Source organism: Rhagoletis zephyria, unplaced genomic scaffold (genome assembly GCF_001687245.7).
Source record: "Rhagoletis zephyria isolate East Lansing unplaced genomic scaffold, Rhagoletis_zephyria_1.1 Rzeph_scaffold_00294, whole genome shotgun sequence".
In the NCBI taxonomy this organism is placed as follows: Eukaryota; Metazoa; Arthropoda; class Insecta; order Diptera; family Tephritidae; genus Rhagoletis; species Rhagoletis zephyria.
The window spans coordinates 137,251-149,733 of NW_016157378.1; the positions used below are offsets into that span (position 1 = coordinate 137,251).

The following is a 12,483-nucleotide window of genomic DNA, read 5'->3' on the forward strand; positions in this document are numbered from 1 at the left end:
AAAAGTTCTTTGAAAGTTTTTCTTAATTCATAAAACTCAAACTTCTTTACGGAATTTATTTAAGGTTCATATCAAATAGTTTTATTTAGACTTATTTAGGCTTGCTAACTCTTATTTGTAATGATGTATTGTGGAACGATTTTCCGTCATCCCTTGTCAAATTTGGTTTTGGAGACAAACCGGTTTCGGCGTTGTGCCATCTTCAGTGTCATTTTTCGTTCTGAATAGTTCGTGTTTCCTTCCGCTTTTATGTATTCGTGTTACTATCTGTTTTAACGGTCATTAGGTCATGCATACCCATTTAAGTGCGACCGCTTTTGTTTCATTAGGTGTGTTCGTCGAAAATCTAGCAAGAATTATCCAACACTCAAAATATCAGAGAGTAAGAAAAAATTCTCTCAAATTCTCTCTCATGTTGAGAAACTTGCCAATTTCTGCACGAACGAAAATTTGCAAGTTTCCCTGCCAGCTGGTGTCCACGGTTGCATTTCAAACATAATAAATTTTTATGAAATTTTAAAAATTCTTTCTGATGGACAAAAACTGGATATACATGTATATTTCTTGTTGTTCTGATTTTCTTTAACATACATTTCAATTTCTTTATCGTACTAGCTGGCGGGTTTCTTAAATCGACTCTGGTTGCAATTGCATTCCGATTGCGAATACAATTTTTTTCAGCCGAGTTAAGTTCAAATCATTGGAATTAACTAAATTAATTATATCAACAAGTATTTACTTCATTTTTTCATAAAAAAATCGCTCGTGTTTACAAATTTTTAAATTTGACGAACTTATTTATTCAAATTATCGTAGACAAAAATACAGCCATGCGCCACAATCACATGTTTTTCGTGTTTGCGAATTCTTGCTGGCAAAATTTTTTCCAGCAAGAATTTGCAAGTTCTCTCCAAGAGAACTGTCACTTCGCTCTCACAATTTTTGAGTTTTGGATAATTTTTTGGTCTGCACGAACGCGATTTGGGCAAAAATCGTGATAATTCGTACAAATTCGTAAAAAATTTTTGATCGACGAACAAACCTATTATCTCGCAGGTAGGTGCTTTTTGGTTGCTTGTATTCGCCGGCGGGTAGAAATCCGTTATTTTTATTTTCTTGGTTTTCGTGATTGCGTCGGTTTATGTTCCGTTATTTAGCAGGTATTAGGTTGCTTGCTTGTATTTGTAATGCTTAGTAATATAAACATGTACTTAAGTACATTCGCGTAAATTGTCAATAGGAACACCTTTCAAGAAAGCATGCAGGGAAGCACTTTTTTCCATTCTTTTTGCGTAAGTCTTTTAGTATGTCTTCGCCTAAGACATCCTACCTAAATTAGGCTGTAACCGCCTAAGCATTTTGGCAGAGTTCAGCAAAGCACGCCAGTCGTTTCTCCTCTGTGCCAACTGACGCCAATTGGAAACGCCAAGTGAAGCCAAGTCCTTCCCCACCTGATCTTTCCATCGCAGTGGGGGCCTCCCTCTTCCTCTGCTACCACCACCGGGTTCCCAGTTAAATACTTTCAGAGCTGGAGCGTCCGTGTCCATTCGAACGACATGACCAAGCCAGCGGAGCCGCTGTATTTTAATTCGCTGCACTATGTCCATATCGTTGTAAAGCTCATACAGCTCATCGTTCCATCGTCTGCGGTACTCGCCGTCGCCAACGCGTAAAGGACCGTAAATCTTCCGCAAAATCTTTCTCTCAAACACCCCAAGAGCCGCCTCATCGGATGTTGTCATTGTCCATGCTTCTGCGCCATATACCAGCACGGGCATGATGAGTGACTTATAGAGCGTGGTTTTCGTACGTCGAGAGAGGACTTTACTCCTGAATTGCCTACTCAGTCCAAAGTAGCACTTGTTGGCAAGAGTGATTCTACGTTGGATTTCAATGCTGACATTATTATCGGTGTTAATGCTGGTTCCCAAGTAAACGAAATTCTCTACTTTCTCGAAATTGTAACTGTCAACAGTGACGTGGGTGCCAAGGCGCGAATGTGCTGACTGTTTGTTTGATGACAGGAGATACTTCGTCTTGTCCTCGTTTACCACCAGACCCATGCGCTTTGCTTCCCTATCCAACTTGGAAAAGGCAGAACAGACTTCGCGGTTTTTGTTACCGATGATGTCGATGTCATCGGCATAAGCCAGCAATTGCACGCTCTTGTAGTAAATTGTTCCTGAGCGGTTCAGTTCTGCAGCTCTTATTATCTTCTCCAACATCAGATTAAAGAAGTCACATGAAAGGGAGTCGCCCTGTCTGAAACCCCGTTTTGTGGCGAACGGCTCGGAGAGGTCTTTTCCAATTCTGACGGAGCTGGTGGTATTGCTCAACGTCATTTTACACAGCCGTATGAGTTTTGAGGGGATGCCAAATTCAGACATAGCGGCGTATAGGCAACTCCTTTTAGTGCTGTCAAAAGCGGCTTTAAAGTCGACAAATAGGTGGTGAGTGTCGATCCTTTTCTCGCGGGTCTTTTCCAAGATTTGGCGTATTGTGAATACCTGGTCTATGGTGGATTTGCCAGGTCTAAAGCCACACTGATAAGGCCCAATCAGTTCATTGACGGTGGGCTTCAGTCTTTCACACAATACGCTCGATAAGACCTTGTAACCTATGCTTAGAAGGCTGATCCCGCGGTAGTTGGCGCGAATGGCGGGGTCACCTTTCTTGTGGATTGGGCAGAGCACACTTAAATTCCAGTCGTCGGGCATGCGTTCATCTGACCATATTCTGCACAAGAGTTGATGCATGCACCTTATCAACTCCTCGCCGCCGTACTTGAATAGCTCAACTGGCAGGCTGTCAGCTCCAGCGGCTTTGTTGTTTTTCAGCCGCGTTATTGCTATACGTACCTCGTCATAGTCAGGCGGTGGAACGTCGACTCCGTCATCATCGACTGCGGGCTCGGGTTCTTCTTCTCCACAACTTTCCGTGCTGCTACCATTTAGTAGGGCGGAAAAGTGTTCCCTCCATAATTTAAGTACGCTCTGGACATCAGTTACTAGGTCGCCATTATTGTTCTTACAGGAGTGCGCCCCGGTCTTTAAACCTTCCGTAAGTCGCCTAACTCTCTGGTAAAATTTTCGGGCATTCCTCCTGTCGGCCAGCATTTCAAGCTCTTCGCACTCACGTATTTCTGCCTCTCTCTTCTTGTTGCGGCAAATACGTCTCGCTTCCCTCTTCAGATCCCTATAGCGGTCCCACATAGCGCGCGTTGCGCCCGATCGCAGCGTGGCCCTGTAGGCGGCATCTTTTTTCTCTGCAGCTTCCTGACACTCCTCATCGTACCAGTTGTTCTTTCGGGCTCGCTGAAATCCGACTACTTCTTCGGCGGCGGTACTTAATGAGCGGGAAATGTGGTTCCACTGCTCGCATATGTCGGTTTGTTGAAGAGTGCTCTCTGAGAGCAGGTGTGAGAGTCGAGTAGCGAAAGCGCTGGCTGTCTGTTGTGATTGCAGCTTTTCGACGTTAAGCTTTCCTTGCATATTTGGGCGCACATTTTTTGCTGCACAGAGGCGGGTGCGTATCTTGGCTGCAACAAGATAGTGGTCCGAGTCGATGTTTGGGCCTCGGAGTGTGCGTACGTCTAAAACACTGGAAGCGTGCCTTCCGTCTATCACAACATGATCGATTTGGTTTCTCGTTTTTCGATCCGGAGACAGCCAGGTAGCTTGATGGATCTTTTTATGCTTGAACCTAGTACTGCATACTACCATGTTTCGGGCCCCGGCGAAGTCGATCAGCCTCAATCCGTTGTCGGACGTTTCGTCGTGGAGGCTGAATTTTCCGACGGTGGTTCCAAAGATCCCTTCTTTGCCCACCCTGGCATTGAAGTCGCCAAGCACGATTTTGATATCATGACGGGGGCAGCGCTCGTACGTGCGCTCCAAGCGCTCATAGAAGAGATCCTTGGATGCCTCATCCTTCTCTTCCGTCGGGGCATGGGCGCAGATGAGCGAGATGTTGAAGAATCTCGCTTTGATGCGGATTGTGGCTAGACGCTCGTCCACCGGGGTGAACGACAGTACTCGGCGACGGAGTCTCTCTCCCACCACAAATCCAACACCGAATTTGCGCTCCTTTACATGGCAGCTGTAGTAGACGTCGCAAGGCCCCAGACATTGTTTGCCTTGCCCCGTCCAACGCATTTCTTGGATGGCGGTGATGTCAGCTTTTGTCCTTACGAGGACATCAACCAACCGGGCAGAGGCACCTTCCCCATTAAGGGTCCGGACATTCCAGGTGCATGCCCTCAAATCGTAGTCCTTTAAACATTTGCCGTGGTCGTCATCATAAGGGGGGGTCTCATCCGAGGCTTTGCCTTGCTTCTTCACTGGAAGTGGTTTTTACGTGGCGGGTCCCAAGCCCAGCGCACAACCCATTGCTGGGACGGGGGTGGTTTCGCAACCAAATACACGTTTATATAGCGAGCCGCTTGCTCCAAGCAGATACCCGCTTGCAGCCGCGCCTACTGGTGAACAGGCGCTGCAGACTTCAGTAAGCCCTTAAACCGAATAAGTCACAGTGGCCCCACCGAAGCTCCCTCTCTTTCTGCCGTGACCCAAGGCTCCACTCGGATTGGTTACCGCATCTCGCACATGGGTTGCTCACGTTGCCCAGAGTGCGCGAACGAGGACGCAAGAGTCGGGATTGAGTATAGCCATGCAACTGTAACTGCATACCCAGCGCAACGACTATACCCCATTGCACTCTAAATTATCTTCAGGTTAAGCATATACATGGCAAAAATGATCATGAAGTGCGTTGTGGGATATGCGGAAATTTGCTAATGATGGTACGGAAAACATTCAAGACCACATTAAAGGCGCCGCTTTTTCCAAGTTACCTCAAGTTTCGCTTACGATAAAAAAAAATAGAACTTAAGCGTTTCATCATCATCAACTTTATTGCTTATAATATCAGAACCAAAGCAACTGTACTTATAGGGAGCATATTGGTACCATATTCACTTGTGTCTTCGTGTTTGATTCAGATGATAAGTGTCCTGGTCGATGGGTTCAGGATTTTGGCAGCCCTATTTTAATTACTTCCAATAATCGCTCGTCATGTTCTTTTAAGGTCTCACCTGCTATACATAAATCATCAAATATATTTCTACACCCTCAATATCTCCAAACATTTGCATCATATATCTCATAAACACTTCCGGAGCGTTTCTGAATCCAAACGGCATCTGATTCCACTTATATAAGCCAAATGGTGTTATAAAAGTTGTTAACTTCGAGCACTTCTCATCAAGAACTACCTGCCAAAACCCATTTTTTAGGTCTATCACTGTAAAATACTTCGCCCCGGTTAATTGACTAGTTATAGCCTCTGATGTGGGTATGACACAGCGCTCGCGTTTAATGCATTCGTTGAAAGGCTTGGTATCAAGGCATATTCTCAAACTTTTGTAATCACACCATCTATCACCATTACCTCTAAAGGTGTTCTTACACGATATGTATTTGCATGTGTACATGCCACTTTTTACATATGGAAGTGCCAACATATCGTGTAAAGGCAAATTATATTTGTTTCTGTACAAAGCAGATGCACGTACATACGAAATAGAAATGTTTCTATTTTCATCTGACACACAGATAGAATCATCTCAGTTTAGTTTATTTCGGTTTCAAAGAGCGTAGTTTTAAATAGTTAAATAAAGACTGTGAATTTGACATACATACGCAATTACATATGTATTGGAAAAATCACATTTACAGATGCAAATACATATCGTGTAAGAACACCTTAATTGATTTTTCAACCTCGCATGCAAGCCAAATGGTATTCTTTTTTTATAGTTCAATTTTGGTGTGGAATTTTCTTTAGTTCAATAACACATTTCCCTGGTATTTGACCCAGACCTTCAAAAACATCAATATTTTCCTGAATAAAAAGCTCTTTCTCAATTGGTAAACTAACAACATTTTTGCTAGCACTATCAATTTTTTTTATTAAGTTTAGAGCCACGCAGGCATGTCTTCCCAAAATTGGTTGGAATTGATTGCTCACAATTTCAAAGTTTAATTCTGTCTTTTTTAATTTATTAACAATGCACTCCAATTTAATTGGCCGAATGATTTTATTTCTTCATTACTGTAGGCATATCATCGATTATCTGATTTAACAATATTGCTTTTAATTTTCATCTGCTCAATGCAGTTAATCCAATTTAATGGTCCATTGACCACTACTTCCTTATACCAGCCACCACCCACATACTTTATGCTATAATCAAAATTACTTCTATTATCTATTAACTTAAGGTTGTTTTGACTAATTTTACCTTCTTCATAGTATTCTTTATTAAATTGTAATTCTATTGTATCTTCCACTGTTGTGAGTGCGTCTACCTTGCGACTTCTTCCATCACCTGTTTTGGTTCGACACATTGATGAAAAATGACCGGGCTGTTTACAATTCATTCATTTGCGGCCAGCTTTCAATGCTGCACATACCGGTTTATGATTTAAGCTCCACAAACCTCCACATCTGTAGCATTTTTGTTCGTTTTTCCCATTTTTGTTTGTAGAGCGCATCGATTTTTGCTTCCTTACATTCTAGTGTAGATTTATTTTTTTCAGCCAACTCCTCAATTTTACATTTTTCAATGACCGCATTCAAATCATTCTCCTTAATTTCCAGTAATTTGGCTTGCAGGATCTTGCCACGAATACCCAAAATTATTCTGTCACGAATTACGCGTTCCTCAAACTTCTTGCAATTACTTGATAAAGTAAACTCACAAAATTTAACTTGCTTTCGAAGCTCAGTTTCGAATTCACAAAATGGCTGACATGGCTGTTGCGAAATGCTATGAAACTTGAAAGTTTCCATTATAACATTTTTCTTGGGGTTACAAAACTCCTCGAACTTTTTTACCACGTCATCATATTTCGCCGGCTTTTGAAGATCAAAAGAGTTGTAAATGTCCAATCCTTTATCACCTATATAGTGCAGCAGAAGAGCTATTTTTACATTATCAGTTTCTACGTCTTTTCCGGACGCCAACAAAAACATGTTGAAACGTTGTTTCCAGGTCGACCAGTGTATTCCAGGATCGTCAAAATTCATCGGCTCAGGGCCAGAAATTATTGCGGCGCTATGCTTCGTTTCCATGGCTTTAATAACTTTATTTAAATATTTTTCACCCGACACCATGTAACGAGTTCCACGTGTTGCTGCTTTTGCTTTTCTGAAAATTCCACAAATAGATCTTATACTTAGGGTTGCCATAGATCAGCTTGTATGTGCGATCGTTACAACATGTTTACATCTTGTTACAGGATTATCCTCCTAACCATAGGTTACAAGGTCTTAACCAATGTATTGTGTGAAAGACTGAATACCGCCGTCAATGAACTGATTGGGCCTTATCAGTGTGGCTTTAGACCTGGCAAATCCACCATAGATAGAGAAAAGGATCGACACTCACCACCTATTTGCCGACTTTAAAGCCGCTTTCGACAGCACTAAAAGGAGTTGCCTATACGGCGCTATGTCTCAATTTGGCATTCCCTCAAAACGCATACGGCTGTGTAAAATGACGATGAGCAATACCCCCAGCTCTGGGAAAAACCTCTCAAAGCCGTTCGCCACCAAACGGGGTTTCAGACAGGGCGACTTCCTTTAATGTGACTTCTTTAATCTGATGTTGGAGAAGATAATAAGAGCTGCAGAACTGAACCGCTCAGGAACAATTTACTATAAGAGCGTTCAATTGCTGGCTTATGCCGATGACACTGACATCATCGGTAAGAAAAACCGCGAAGTCTGTTCTGTCTTTTCCAAGTTGGACAAGGAAGCAAAGCGATTGGGCCTGGTGGTAAACAATCAGCACATTCTCGCCTTGGCACACATGTTACTGTTGACAGTTATAATTTCGAGAAAGCAGAGAATTTCGTTTACTTGGGAACCAGAATTAACACCGATAATAATGTCAGCATGGAAATCCAACGCAGAATTACTTTTGCCAACAAGTACTTCTTTGTGCTGAGTAGGCAATTCAGGAGTAATGTCCTCTCTCGACGTAAGAAAACCACACTTTATAAGTCACTCATCATGGCCGTGCTGGTATACGGCGCAGAAGCATGGACAATGCTAACATCCGATGAGAAGGCTCCTGGCGTATTCGAGAGAAAGATTTTGCGGAAGATTTACGGGCCTTTTCGCGTTGGCGACGGCGAGTATCGCAGACGATGGAACGATGAGCTGTATGAGCTTTACAACGACATGGACATGGATGGTGGTACCGGGAGGGTAACGGTACATGACGGTAGGAGGTTTAGTTTGAGTTAAAGTCTCACACTGACGGAACTAGGCTTTCGATGCTTCTTCCACGTAAAATAAACATGCGAAGTAAAAAGTTAACTATTTAAATCGACGAATAGTTTTATAACAACTTTTGTGAACTTCTATTTATGAGTTTTTGTATAACATATTTGCCTCTTTTGGTTACAGTAATTTTAAACTATAATAAAAAACTGTTTAGTAAGCAAGTTATTGGTATTGAATTTTTTTTGTCAAGAGCGAAATTCAATGCAGAATCACTCTTGCCAAGAAGTGCTACTTCGGACAGAGTAGGCAGTTGAGAAGTAAAGTCCTATAGCCGTACAAAATCGTACTCTATAAGTCACTCATCAGGCCTGTGCTGGTTTATGGCGCGGACGCATGGACAATGAAAACATCTGATGAGGCGGCTCTTGGAGTTTTCGAGAGAAAGATTATGCGAAAGATTTATTGGCCTTTACGCATTGGCGACCGCAAGTACCGCAGACGATGGAACGTGAGCTGTATGAGCTTTGCAATGACCTGGATATAGTTCAGCGAATCAAAATACAACGGCTACGCTGACTTGGTCATCTCGTAAGAATGGACAGAAATGCTCCAGCTATAAAAGTATTCAACGCGGGTCGCGATGGTGGAAGAGGAAGGCCCCACTGCGATGGGAAGGACCAAGTGGAGAAGGACTTGGCTTCATTTGACACATCCAATTAGGCGTCAGTTTAAACAGAAGAGAAACGACTTGCGTACTGTTTTGGACTCGGTCAAAATCGCGTAGGCGGCTATAGCGCCAAATAATAAGAAGAAGAAAACATTGTGCGTCCCAGATGCATTTGCTCAAGCGAGGCATGGTCTAGACCGGGCCTTCCCAATGGGGGTGCCGCGGAACCTTGGGGTGCCGCGAGCGTATGCCAGGGGTGCCGCTAGCGGCTAGAGTATACTAGTGGTGCCGGCAAATTTTGTATACGTTCATCAAAATTTTGTAATTAAGCAGTTTAATTAATTTTTAGTATATGGCAACAGTTTTACTATCCTGTGTATATTGTTCGACAAGCTGTTTTGTGGTTGCAGCAAAGAATGTGAAACAAGTTTGCGTTTGTGTAGGAGAGTGCGTCGCTTGCTTAAAGAGCGAAATTCACCACACAAGCGGCTTCCGAAACATACTCCAAATCTACTTTCTCCATTTCGACATACACCATGTAAACATGACAAGTTTTGGAATTTTTGTTTCCTTCCGGTTCACAATGTACAAAATTCTAGTTTTATTTTTGTTTTTGCCATCCACAACGCAAGCGGTTTGATCAAACTTCAACATGGCGACCAGAAAATCAAAAAAATTAGATTTTTGTTCAAATTTCCCTCAAGCTGCTTGTCAAACCCCATACACAACATAAATGGCTTGAGGCAAAGGGATATTTCGCTTGGTTTGTCAAGACGCTTATGTGGTGTATTTTGCTCTTAAGCGTAGCTCTCCTGTAAGTTTTGCCAACGAAAAATTGAGTCATAAAAATTTCAGAAAAACAGCCGAAAACGTATCCTTTTCAGAACCATTTTCGGTACTCTTCTAGACCTAATTTTCGCCGCACACTTTAGTGGGAAACGAATCGTCAAGTTGTCCGGAAATGGAACGGATAAACAGACAAAAATACATTACAAAATTTGGAAAAAGAAATACTGTAACAGGAATTTTCAGGAAACAAATATGTATTTGTTTCATTTATTTTAAAACAAAATTTGATTGGATAAATGCAACAGTAACAACACGCTGTTAGATGCTGCCTTTGAACCTATTGGACTTTACGTAGAAAACTATTAGCTATAGTATAAAACAAAACTCAGATGCTCATTTCTGCTCCTTATATATATATATAAACTGCATACTCAAAATATTTCCGAGAAATCTAATTAAAAAGCCCGACATTTTTGCATGGGAGTGAATCTAATATGTATAAGCGTGCGAAAATGTCGGGCTTTTTAATTAGATTTCTCGGAAAGATTTTGAGTATGCAGTTTAGTGGCCCATTTAATTTAAGTATAATAAAGTGCAACTTTAAAGAAGCTGGGACTTACGGTTGATTTTTGGAAAGTTTTTTTTTTCTTCATGGTGTTGCTCATTTTCTTTATATCATCAAACATAACTACTTCGTATAGAAGAAAATAACTGGCACTGTCAACGAAAAAAATTCTCAAAAATCAACGGTAAGTTCTAGGTACTTCAAACTTGCAGTTTGTGACACTAAAATTGACTGGGCTATAATACTGCATACTCAAAATATTTCTACGGGTTCTAATTAAAAATCCCGAGTTTTACCAGACGTCTTACTGGGTCCGCCATTTCGAATTTTGCAATTATGACATCGGATTCATCATTAGTGACCTCGAAAACCCCCTAGTACGAAATTTCGAATCATTTCTTTAAATCTTAGAATTTTGGCCGCACTTTTGAATTTCGGCAACACTGCGTTGTCCGAATAATTTTCGTATTTTTTGCTGGCTGGGCTGTTCTCGTAACCAGTGCAGCAGGTTCGCGCACGTGTACATGTTATTTATTTTTTGGAACTTCACAATCAATGTAAAAGAGCGAATCAACTTTATTTCAGAGGCCGATCGAAGAAGAACTTTTGATGAGCGAAGTACTTACACCACTAGCGACGACATTTTTAAAGCTATCGACAAATTTTTACAGAAAAATGGTTTGAAATGGGGCAAGTGCGTGTATTTGCAGTGAAGGAGCAGCTGCAATGGTTGGAAAATCGAAAGGAGAGGTTTCTAGGATGCAGCAAGTGGCAGAAAACGCCTCAAACAGCCACTGTATGATCCATCAGCATTCCCTGGCGACTCCAAAGATGCTACCACAAGGTTTATAAACCATATTGGATGACGCTGTGAAGATAAATAATTATGCTAAGGGTCGCCCGCTCCAAGCAAGCCTTTTAAAACTTCCCGCTGAAGATAGTATGGGTACGGATCACTTTCACCTTTTGCGGTGGCTTTCAAGGCGAAAGATTTTAGCCAGGTTGTTTGAGAAAAATATGCACTGGTGGTCACATTTAGATTTTGTTCAAAATTTAACTGATGTCGGTTGGCTGATTGGCATACCTTTCTGAAATATTCGAAAAACTAAATGAAACCTTCACACCTCTTCAAGGCAAGGGAGCAGCTCAGTTGGAAAAAATAAGAGGCTTGCGAAAAAAAAAATTTTAAGCAAGTGTAGAAAGTGCAAACATCTCCAACTTTCGGCGGTTGCAAGAATATCTACATACATATCGTCGTTTAAAGAACAAAACCGCGTATCGTAATTCTGCAAACCCGCGTAACTGATATTGGCTGCCAAAAATTGTATTTGCTCCCACAAGCTCTTTGCTCAATCCTTATCCATTCGTCCTGAAATATACTAGCCAGAAATGCGATTGCTTTATAAAAAGAGAACCATTTTGAAATATGAGTGTTTTACGCTCTAGAAAATAACTTCTACAAGTTAAATTGCGCGGTTTTGCATTTTTGCTGATACGCGGTTTTGCATTTTGTTGATACGCGGTTTTGCACTTTAAACGACGATATGTGAGTCTGCATTTTCAACAAATGCTTACATAAAAAACAAATAAGCTCTACCCTGAATTGCAGCGGATGACGGTAAAGCGACCGATGGTTAACCGCTGTCAAAATTAAACTTACACAAAGGCATAATTGCGGCGGCAGCGTTTAAACCGCCGACGTTGTTCGGTTGATTTAAATTTATTTCTATTTTTACCGCCCAGCGGGGACGGTTGATTGAATGTTGATTGTAATAATTTTTATATTTTTTACAAGTTTTCCTATGTTTTCATCCATTTTTAGTTAAAGCAAATCTACATACACCCACGAACCGAAAAAATATTTAATTTTAATGATCATATTCAAATACGGTTGCCAGACGTACTGATTTTATCAGTACAATACTTAATTTTCAACTCTCGTACTGATTTTATTCTACAATCAGTACGAAAATTTCCTAATTTTCAAAATTTGTACTGATTTGTACTGAGCATACAAATTTGTAATGGGGGTATTCCCATCGTGCTTGTACTCGGTACTCGGTAATTTCTCCTTAGGTATTTTGTTTGTGTAATAATGTAATTTTACGCAAACAAAATACTTTGGGATTTTTTTAAGGTTTTTACATAAAGGTTAGTATTCTGTTCAAAG

At 41.3% G+C, this 12,483-nt stretch overlaps 1 long non-coding RNA gene across 1 annotated transcript; it reads left to right on the top strand.

The window, feature by feature from the left end:
- The first annotated feature begins 246 nt into the window (after positions 1–246).
- LOC108358760 (uncharacterized) lies at positions 247–11,694 on the top strand. Its single transcript, XR_001846828.1, has 3 exons — positions 247–259; positions 10,386–10,402; positions 11,549–11,694. It is a non-coding gene; the product is annotated as an uncharacterized LOC108358760 (long non-coding RNA).
- Positions 11,695–12,483: the final 789 nt, after the last annotated feature.